This window comes from Arachis hypogaea, chromosome 15 (genome assembly GCF_003086295.3).
Source record: "Arachis hypogaea cultivar Tifrunner chromosome 15, arahy.Tifrunner.gnm2.J5K5, whole genome shotgun sequence".
In the NCBI taxonomy this organism is placed as follows: domain Eukaryota; kingdom Viridiplantae; phylum Streptophyta; class Magnoliopsida; order Fabales; family Fabaceae; genus Arachis; species Arachis hypogaea.
In genome coordinates, this window is record NC_092050.1 from 105,293,651 (window position 1) to 105,304,884 (window position 11,234).

General features: G+C 37.4%; 1 non-coding gene across 1 annotated transcript; it reads right to left on the reverse strand.

Annotated features, from left to right (window-relative positions):
• Positions 1-8,638: 8,638 nt before the first annotated feature.
• LOC112752177 (small nucleolar RNA R71) lies at positions 8,639-8,746 on the reverse strand. Its single transcript, XR_003176624.1, has one exon. It is a non-coding gene; the product is annotated as a small nucleolar RNA R71 (small nucleolar RNA).
• Positions 8,747-11,234: the final 2,488 nt, after the last annotated feature.

The following is an 11,234-nucleotide window of genomic DNA, read 5'->3' on the forward strand; positions in this document are numbered from 1 at the left end:
TCAAGTTCTTAAACATTGATTCCAAATGACTGTGCATAAAACATATGTGGAACACCAAACTTAGTTTTTGGTGGTATGGAGTAAGAATGAAAAATTTGACTCCAAAGATATACATATTAAATATTTTATGTGCCTATCTTAGGGTTTCCCTAGGCACATCAAACTTGATGTTCACCATATACTTCATGCAAGTTTCTCATGATCATGCATCAAATTATTTTTAGGATTTTTTACTTTAATGAAAACTAATTTTTTGCTAACTACTAAAATATAAAATAAAAGGATATTAAACATGGGTTGCCTCCCATGAAGTGCTTCTTTATCGTCACTAGCTTGACGGTTGTCCCCTCTTAGGGAGGTTGATGCTCATAGTGTCTCAGCTTTTTCCCTTCTCTCAGTGAGCTTTCTTCCAGTGCTTTCTTTGATTTTCTCAGCATGCTCTAGTGATAGGATCTTGTTCACTATGTAATATTTAGATAGTTATGGAGGTTCCTCCCTTGATTGGTAGCTCAACATTACCTTATCCCCAGGTGAAAAGCCTTCAGTCGGGATTTCCTTATTCCTCTAACTTTTTGGTACCTTCTTCTTAGGATTCTTCCTCTTTTTAGATGGTGCTTCTTTCTTGGTAGGCTCAATGTCAGGAGTTTTTTTGTTGATTGTCACAATTGGAGGTTTTGCTTGTGGGCCTTCTTTGGCTTCTCTAACTCCCTAAGCTTTTTGCATCTCTTCAGCTTCTTTCTTCTCCTCCAAGAATGGGCTTAGGGATACTAGAGCTAATTCGTTGGATGTCTCCTTCCAGTTTGGATCTCCATCATCAATCTTCATGCATTCCCTTTATTAGGGAGGCTTTTGTAAATTCTTGAAGGCATTTACTACTAAATGCTCATCGTGCACTCTTAGCATCAATTCTCCTCTTTCAACATCTATCAGTGCTCTTCCTGTAGCTAGGAAGGGTCTTCCCAAGATGATAGTGGTGTTGCAATCCTCCTCCATGTCAAGGATCACAAATTCTGCTAGAAAAAAAAACTTTACTACTTTCACCAGTACATTCTCCACCACCCCAAGTGCTTTCTTGATAGATTTGTTAGCCATTTGGAGAGCTATCTGTGTAGATTTCAATTCATGAATTTGGAGTTTCTTCATGAGAGACAGAGGCATCAGGTTTATACTTGCACCAAGGTCATACAATGATTTCTCAATTGTTATTTTTTCTATGGTGCAAGGAATATGAAAACTTCCAGGATCCTTTTTTTCATTAGGATAGTCCTCTGAATGATAGCACTACACTCCTCAGTCATTACAACAGTTTGTCCTTCTTTCAAAGACTTTTTTTTACAACTCCTTCATGAATTTGGCATATAGTAGCATTTGTTCAAGTGCTTCTATGAAAGAAATGTTGATGTGGAGTGTCTTGAATATTTCTAAGAATCTGGAGTATCTAGTCTCCTTGGCTCCTCCTTTGAGCCTTTGTGGGTATGGAGCCTTTGGCACATAGGGTTTCAAAGCCTCATTCTTCATTGAATCATCACTTTGTGTAGAATTTTTTTGTCCTTGCCTTGGCTCTTCAAACTCTTCCCTTTTGACCCTTTTGTTGTGATCTTCCTGCTTGGTTGCTTCCTCTTCTAGATGCCTCTCACTCCTCAAGGTGATTGCCTTGCAGTTTTTCTATTTCATGGCTTTTGCCTCTCCTCTTGGGTTATTTTCTGTATCGCTTGGGAAGTTGTTTGTGGGCTTGGGTATTTGCTGAGAACGGTATCCAACTTGTGCTTCAAGTTTTTGGATTACAGCTCCTTGATTTCCTAGGTTGGATCTAATTTCATCCTTGAAGCCCTTCATCTCCTTTGCTAATTGGATCTTTGTATTTGCTGAGTCTTCTGCCATTTTTACAAGCATGGTCTCCACCTTTGCAAGTCTATCACTATCAAGGGATGATTGTGGAACTGGGGGTGGTTGGTTATGACTTGTTGGAGTTTGGAAGTGGTTGTTTTATGAGTGTGAGTGAGTTTGAAAGGGAGCATTATGTGTGTTTTGGTATTGCTTTTGATTGGACGGTTGGTGATTGAAGTTGTTGGAATGATTGGAGTTTTGAGTTCTGTAATATTGGTTCTGGTTTGGTTAGCCTCCCCACCCAAAGTTTGGGTGGTTCCTCCATCCAAGGTTGTAGATTTTGGCATGAGGATCGTAAGGCTACCTGGAAGAATTGCTCACAAAGTTTGCTTGCTCAAAAGTTGACTGATCCATCTCATAGTGTCCTCTAAGCTGGGCTTTATCTTGCATGTTGTAGGCTAATGCTTGGGTGTTGATGGCCGCCACTTGTGCTTCTCCCATATGCTTAGCAATGGCTGCTAATTATTATGTGGTCAGCTTGTTCTGTGCTAGTATGGCATCTACACCTTCAAGTTCCATCACTCCCCATTTTGGATTGGAGCTCCTCTCTGAAGCATGGTAATATTGATTGTTTGCCATAATCTCAATGAGCTCTGTGGCTTCTTCAGGGTTTTTATTGTGTTGAGAGAGCCTCCTGAGGAGTGATCTAGTGCTTTCTTTGCTTCTTGACAGAGGCCTTCATAGAAAATGTGAAGCTGAATCCATTCATTGAACATGTCAGATGGGCATCATCTTGTCAGCTCTTTGTACCTCTCCTAAGTTTCATGGAGTGTTTTTCCATCCATTTGCCTAAAGGTCTGCAACCCTGTTCTCAGCTTGATGATCCGTTGAAGAGGATAAAATTTTGTCAAAAGCTTATTAACTACTTCATCCCAAGTGGTTAAGCTTTCCTTGGGGAAGGATTCTAACCATTTAGATGCTTTATCGCTTAGGGAGAAAGGGAATAAAAGCAATCTATATGTGTCAGGAGGGACCCCATTTCTTTATACTGTGTCACGTATCCTCAAAAAAGTTGTCAAGTGTTGATTAGGGTCTTCTTGAACTCCTCCTCTAAATTAAAAATTGTTTTGAATAAGAGTGATCAACTGAGACTTGAGTTCAAAATTATTGGCATGTACATTATGTGTCAAGATGCTACTTTCACAATTCCCAGGGTTGGAATTTATGAAAGAACCTAACACCCTTCTCACTGGTGGAGCATGGTTGCCAGCACCTTCTCCATGATTATGTTGCATTTCATCCTCCATGTTTTGGTCCAGATCCTCTTCCACTTCTTCTTCACCAACAACTCCCTTGCATCTTGCTTCTCTCCTTAATCTAAGGGAAGTCCTCTCAAGTTTGAAATCAAAGGAGGTTGATGCTCCTCTCCTTCCTCCTGGCATACACAAGGTGGCAATACAAGAAAGCAAAGTGAAGAAAATCACTCCGTTGACAGAGTGTGATAAGAATTGAGTGGTGCAAATTATCAAATAGTTAGTGGATTAGGATTCAAATATGTATATCTACAATGAAAATTAAATGAAAATTACTGTAAGATACAGTAAATCAACTGAAATTAAACTAGTTAGCGAAATAAAAGAAAAATGTTCAATCTAGGTATCCTTTAACTTAGTCATTGTGAATACAAAATCAATCCCCGACAACGGCACCATAAACTTGATCATGAAATTTTGTTTCACTACAATCTTCCTTCGGTAAGTATACCGAATTGTCGTCAAGTAAAAACTCACAAAGAGTGAGGTCGAATCCCAGAGAGATTGATTGATTGAGCAACTTTAGTCAGTAGGATATTCTAGTCAAACTACTCATTGTGGGTATTGAGTGCAGAAAATTAAATGAAAGAATCGTAAATGACTTCAAAAGTAAATGATTGAATTAAAGAGCTGAAATGTAAAGAACTAAAAACTTAAATTGCATAAAGTAAATGTAAGCAACAATGCAAGAAATATAAATTACTAGAATGTAGAGGGGAATGGGTTGATAAATAGAAATTAAACAAAACTATAAAAGAATAGGGAGATAAGAATAGGGAAGGTTCATTGGAGTTGGGAGATATTGCATTCTCCGGATCAACAACTTATCATCTCTTCCTCAATCATGCAACTCATTGACCTCTTGGTAATCATGAATGATCAAATCCCAATTCCTTGGTGACTCAATCTCTCTCACTTAATCAATAGCCAATTCCTTGGTCTAATTGCTTATGCAAAGAGATGAAGCTCGGTCCCTGATTATACCACACATTCTCATAGATCCAAATAATGGGTAGATTTAATGTCACCATATCCAATCCCGAAACCCAGATCTACTCAAATGTGAGAAAGAATTTCAAGCATGATTCTATGATCCCTTTTCCAAGGATCTCATAAAATCCAATTACATTTAATCTCTTAACCAAGATAATTGAAAGTTAAAATGAAGAACGAAATGCTTTTAAATAAATCAAAGAGCGATGAAGAGAAGAAGAAATTCAATTCACTATTGATCCATCAAGTACAATAGAGCTCCCTTCCCCAATGAGTGGGGGTTTAGTTAATCATAGCTCTAAGAACAATTGAAACAAAAATCAAATTCCATGAAAGTAAAGTAAAACTAAATACAAGAAAGTACAAAGATGTAAAGTGTAGTGATCTAATTCTAGTGTGCAGAATGTAAAAGTGAGTGATGAGCAGATAATTTATACGCTTTTTAGCATTGTTTTTACATAGTTTTTAGTATGATTTAGTTAGTTTTTAATATAATTTTATTAGTTTTTAAATAAAAATCACATTTCTGGACTTTACTAGGAGTTTGTGTGTTATTCAATGATTTTAGGTATTTTTTGGCTGAAATTGAGGGACCTGAGCAAAAGTTTTGATTCAGAGGTTGAAGAAGGGCTGCAGATGCTGTTGGATTCTGACCTACCTGCACTCGAAGTGGATTTTATGGAGATATAGAAACCCAATTGGCACGCTCTCAAATGCGTTGGAAAGTAGACATCTAGGGCTTTCCAGCAATATATAATAGTTCACACTTTACCCAAGATTAGACGACGCAAACTGGATTTTAACGCCAGCTTTCTGTCCTATTCTGGCGTTAAACGCCAGAAACAAGTTGCAAAGCAGAGTTAAACGCCTGAAATAGGCTACAACCTAGCGTTTAACTCCAAAAAGAGTCTCTACACATGAAAGCTTCAATGCTCAGCCCAAGCACACACCAAGTGGGCCCGGAAGTGGATTTCTATATCATTTACTTATCTCTGTAAACCCTAGTAACTAGTTTAGTATAAATAGGACTTTTTACTATTGTATTTACATCTTTGGAAAATCTTTAGATCATATTGTACATGTTTAGGGGGCTGGCCATTCGGCCATGCCTAGACCATTATCACTTATGTATGTTCAACAGTAGAGTTTCTACACACCATCGATTAAGGTGTGGAGCTCTGCTGTTCCTCATGAATTAATGCAAAGTACTATTGTTTTTCTATTCAACTTAAGCCTATTTCTTCTCTAAGATATTCATTCGCACACAAGAACATGATGAATGTGATGATTATGTGATGCTCATCACCATTCTCACTTATGAACGTGTGCCTGACAAACACGTCCGTTCTACATGAAAGCAAGCTTGAATGCATATCTCTTAGCCTTCTGATCTACGATCAGAGTCTTTGTGTTATAGGCTAGAATTATTGGTGGCCATTCTTGAGATTAGGAAAGTCTAAACCTTGTCTGTGGTATTTCGAGTAGGATTTGGGAAGGGATGGCTGTGACGAGCTTCAAACTCGCGAGTGCTGGGTGTAGTGACAGACGCAAAAAGACCACTGGATCCTATTCCAGCACGATCGAGAACCGACAGATGATTAGTCATGCGGTGACAGTGTATTTGGACCATTTTCACTGAGAGGACGGGATGTAGCCATTGACAACGGTGATGCCCAACATACAGCTTGCCATGGAAAGGAGTATGAATGATTGGATGAAGACAGTAGGAAAGCAGAGGTTCAGAAGGAACAAAAGCATCTCCATACGCTTATCTGAAATTCTCACGAATGAATTGCATAAGTATCTCTATCCTATTTTATATTTTAATTATATTTTAACTATCAATCCACCATAACCATTTGAATCCGCCTGACTGAGATTTACAAGGTGACCATAGCTTGCTTCAAGCCGACAATCTCCGTGGGATCGACCCTTACTCACGTAAGGTTTATTACTTGGACGACCCAGTGCACTTGCTGGTTAGTTGTGCGAAGTTGTGACAAAGAACTAAGATTATGAACGTGCGTATTAAGTTTTTGGCGCCGTTACCAAGGAATGAACGATCACGATTTTGTGCACCAAGTTTTTGGCGCTGTTGCCGGGGATTGTTCGAGTTTGGACAACTGACGGTTCATCTTGTTGCTCAGATTAGGTAATTTTATTTTAATTTTAAGTTTTTATTTTTATTCTTTTTATTTTCGAAAAATTTTCAAAAAAAAAAATAAATTATTCTATGGCTTCAGAATTTTTAAGAATGAATTCTAGAGTTTCATGATGATTTGTTAAGTCTGGCTGGCTGTGAAGCCATGTCTAATTCTTTTGGACCGAGGTTTCAACTTATCATCACAAGAGTCCGTGGACTCCCATCTAATCAGCTGTTGTATGCCTGATTTGTATGCTAAAGCTTTGCTGGCCATTGGCCATGTCTAGTGTTTTGGACCGGAGCTTTCACTGAAAGCTTGGCTGGCTAGTAAGCCATGTCTAATTCCTGGACTGGAGCTTTAGACTAACATTGCATGATTCCTGGAGTTCTCATTAAAAATTTTGAAATCCCTATTTTTCTTTTTCCATTTAATTTTTAAAAAATTACAAAAAATAATAAAATCATAAAAACTAAAAAAATTTGATGTTTCTTGCTCGAGTCTAGTGTCAAGTTTTAAGTTTGGTGTCCATTACATGTTTGTAATTTTTTTTAATTTTCAAAAATTCATCATATGTTCTTCATAATCTTCAAGCTGTTCTTGATGATTTCCCTTTTTTGGTCTTTGCATTTTCATGTTTTGCATCTTTTCTTGTTGCTCATATGCATTTTCAATTTGTTAGTATCTCAACATTAAAAATGTCTAAATTTGGTGTCTTACATGTGTGTCTTTTCTTAAAAATTTTCAAAAACATGTTCTTGATGTTCATCTTGACCTTCAAGGTGTTCTTGGTGTTCATCTTGACATTCAAAGTGTTCTTGCATGCATTGTATATTTTGATTCATAAATTCCATGTTTTGAGTCTTTTTATTGTTTTTCTCTCTCTTTACTAAAAATTCAAAAATCAAAAAAATATCTTTCCCATATTCTCTCATAAATTTTCGAAAATTTGGTTTGATTTATTCAAAAAGTTTTTAAATTTAATTGTTTCTTATGAGTCAAATCAAATTTTCAATTTAAAAATTCTATCTTTTTCAAATCTTTTTCAAAAATCAAATCTTTTTCATTTTTTTTTCTTTCATAATTTCGAAAATTTCAAAATTTATTTTCAAAATCTTTTTCTTATTTCTATTTCATATTTTCGAAATTAATGCTAACAATTAATGTGATTGATTCAAAAATTTTAAGTTTGTTACTTCCCGAGTAAGAAAGGTTCAATCTTTAAATTTTAAAATCATATCTTTTTGTTTTTTGTTAGTCAAGTAATCAACTTTAATTTTCAAAATCAAATCTTTTTAAATTTCTTTTTCAAAATAAATTTCAATCACATCTTTTTCAAAATCAATTTCAAAATCTTTTCTAGCCTCTTATCTTTTCAAAATTGATTTTCAAATCTTTTTCAATTAATCCTATCTTTTTGTTTGATTCTTATCTTTTTCAAAACTACCTAACTAATTTTCTCTCTCTAATTTTCGAAAATCACTAATCTCTTCTTCAAAATTTCTTTTCATTAACTAATTATTTTAAATTTTAATTTTAATTTTATTCCTTTTTGTATTTTCGAATTATAACTAATATTTAAAATAAAAACAAAAATATTTTTATTTTATTTTATTTAACTTTCGAGTTCTTCTCCCTCTCATCTCCTTCTATTTATTTATTTATCTACTAACACCCCTCTTTCACTCAAAAATTCGAACCCACTCTTCTCCTCTATGTTCGAATTCTTATCTTTTCCTTCTTCCATTCTTCTCTTCTTATACTCATATAAGGAATCTCTATACTGTGACATAGAGGATTCCATATTTTCTTTTCTGTTCTCTTCTTTTTCATATGAGCAGGAACAAGGATAAGAACATTCTTGTTGAAGCTGATCCTGAACTTGAAAGGACTCTGAAGAGGAAGCTAAGGGAAGCTAAAGTACAACTCTCTGGAGAAAATCTAACAGAAATTTTTGAAAAAGAAGGAGACATGGCCGAACCCAACAACAATGCAAGGAAGATGCTTGGTGACTTCACTGCACCAAATTCCAACTTACATGGAAGAAGCATCTCAATCCCTGCCATTGGAGCAAACAATTTTGAGCTAAAGCCTCAATTAGTTTCTCTGATGCAACAGAATTGCATGTTTTATGGACTTCCATCAGAAGATCCTTTTCAGTTCTTAACTGAATTCTTGCAGATCTGTGATACTGTTAAGACCAATGGGGTTGATCCCGAGGTCTACAAGCTTATGCTTTTCCCGTTTGCTGTAAGAGACAGAGCTAGAATATGGTTGGACTCTCAACCTAAAGATAGCCTGAACTCTTGGGATAAGCTGGTCACAGCTTTCTTAGCCAAGTTCTTTCCTCCTCAAAAGCTTAGCAAGCTTAGAGTGGATGTTCAAACCTTCAAACAGAAAGAAGGTGAATCCCTCTATGAAGCTTGGGAGAGATACAAGCAACTGACCAAAAAGTGTCCTTCTGACATGCTTTCAGAATGGAGTATCCTGGATATATTCTATAATGGTCTGTTTGAATTATTAAAGATATCATTGGACCATTCTACAGGTGAATCCATTCACCTAAAGAAAATGCCTGTAGAAGCTCAGGAACTCGTTGACATGGTTGCAAATAACCAGTTCATGTACACTTCTGAAAGGAATCCTGTGAGTAATGGGACGCCTCAGAGGAAAAGAGTTCTTGAAATTGATACTCTGAATGCCATATTGGCTCAGAATAAAATATTGACTCAACAAGTCAATATGATTTCTCAGAGTCTGAATGGATTGCAAGCTGCATCCAACAGTACTAAAAAAGCATCTTCTGAAGAAGAAGCTTATGATCCTGAGAACCCTACAATAGCAGAGGTGAATTACATGGGAGAACCCTATGGAAACACCTATAATCCCTCATAGAAAAATCATCCAAATTTCTCATGGAATGATCAACAAAAGCCTCAACAAGGCTTTAATAATGGTGGAAGAAATAGGTTTAGCAATAGCAAACCTTGTTCATCATTCTCTCAGCAACAGACAGAGAATTCTGAGCAGAATCCATCTAGCTTAGCAAATATAGTCTCTGATCTATCTAAGGCCACTCTAAGTTTCATGAATGAAACAAGGTCCTCCATTAGAAATTTGGAGGCACAAGTGGGCCAGCTGAGTAAAAGAGTCACTGAAACTCCTCCTAGTACTCTCCCAAGCAATACAGAAGAGAATCCAAAAAGAGAGTGCAAGGCCATAACCTTACTTGGTGTGGCCGAACCCAGAGAAGAGGTGAATGACGTGAATCCTAGTGAGGAAGACCTCCTAGGACGTTCACTGACCAATAAGGAGTTTCCCTTTGAGGAACCAAAGGAATCTGAGGCTCATCTAGAGACCATAGAGATTCTATTGAACCTCCTTTTATCATTCATGAGCTCTGATGACTATTCTTCCTCTGAAGAGGATGAAGACATCATTGAAGAGCAGGTTGCTAAATATCTAGGAGCCATCATGAAGTTGAATGCCAGTTTATTTGGTAATGAGACTTGGGAGGATGAACCCCCCTTGTTCACCAATGAACTAAGTGCATTGATAAGGCAGACATTGCCTCAAAAGAAACTAGATCCCGGAAAGTTCTTCATACCTTGTACCATAGGCACCATGACCTTTGAGAAGGCTCTGTGTGACCTTGGGTCAGGGATAAACCTCATGCCACTTTCTGTAATAGAGAAATTGGGAATCTATGAGGTACAAGCTGCAAGAATCTCACTAGAGATGGCAGACAAATCAATGAAACAGGCTTATGGATTAGTAGAGGACTTGTTAGTAAAGGTTAAAGGCCTTTACATCCCTACTGATTTTATAATCCTAGACACTGGGAAGGATGAGGATGAATCCATCATCCTTGGAAGACCCTTCCTAGACACAACAAAAGCTGTGATTGATGTGGACAGAGGAGAGTTGGTCCTTTAACTGAAAAAGGTGATCCCTGAGGTCCCTTTTAAGCTCAAAAAAGAGCGAATATCCGGAGATCTGACAAGAGATTAGAAGAAGAGGATGGGAAGTTCTCTCTAATCCTATTCAACAAGTCGGGATCTTAATGGTTCAAGAGTTCTATGCAAACACATGGATCACTAGGATCCATGATCAAAGTAGGAACCCGAATCCAAAGAATTGGCTTACAATGGTTCGGGGGAAATACTTAGATTTCAGTCCGGAAAATGTAATGCGTTCAACTTGCCAATGATGCAAGAAAATGCATGCCCCTACACTAGAAGGGTCAACTTTGATCAAAGGTTGGACCAAGTCCTCATGGACATATGTGTGGAAGGAGCTCCATGGAAAGTTGACTCAAGAGGCAAGCCGGTTCAATTGAGAAGATCGGACCTTAAGCCTGTAGCTAGAGGATGGTTGGAGTTCATTCAATGCTCAATTATTCCTACTAGCAACCGGTCTGAAGTTACTATAGTCCGGGCCATCATAATCCATAGTATCATAATTGGGGAGGAAGTGGAAGTGCATGAGATTATACCTCAAGAATTCTACAAGGTGGCTGACAAGTCATCCACTTTGGCAAGATTAGCCTTTCCTCACCTTGTTTGTCACCTCTGCAATTCAGCTGGAATTGACATAGAGGGAGACATCCTCATTGATGAGGTTAAGCCCATCACTAAGATACCTCAAGGGATGCACTCCCCTCCATAAAACTATTGGGAGCAAATCAATACTTCCCTAGGAGAATTAAGTTCCAACATGGGACAACTAAAGATGGAGCACCAAGAGCACTCCCTCATTCTCCATGAGATTAGAGAAGATCAAAGAGCTATAAGGGAGGAACAACAAAGGCAAGGAAGAGACATAGAGGAGCTCAAGAACACCATTGGTTCTTCAAGAGGAAGAAGACGCCACCCTCACTAAGGTGGACCCGTTCCTTAATCTCCTTGTTCTTATTTTCCTATTTTTCGGTTTTTGAGCCCTATGTTTTATCTATGTTTGT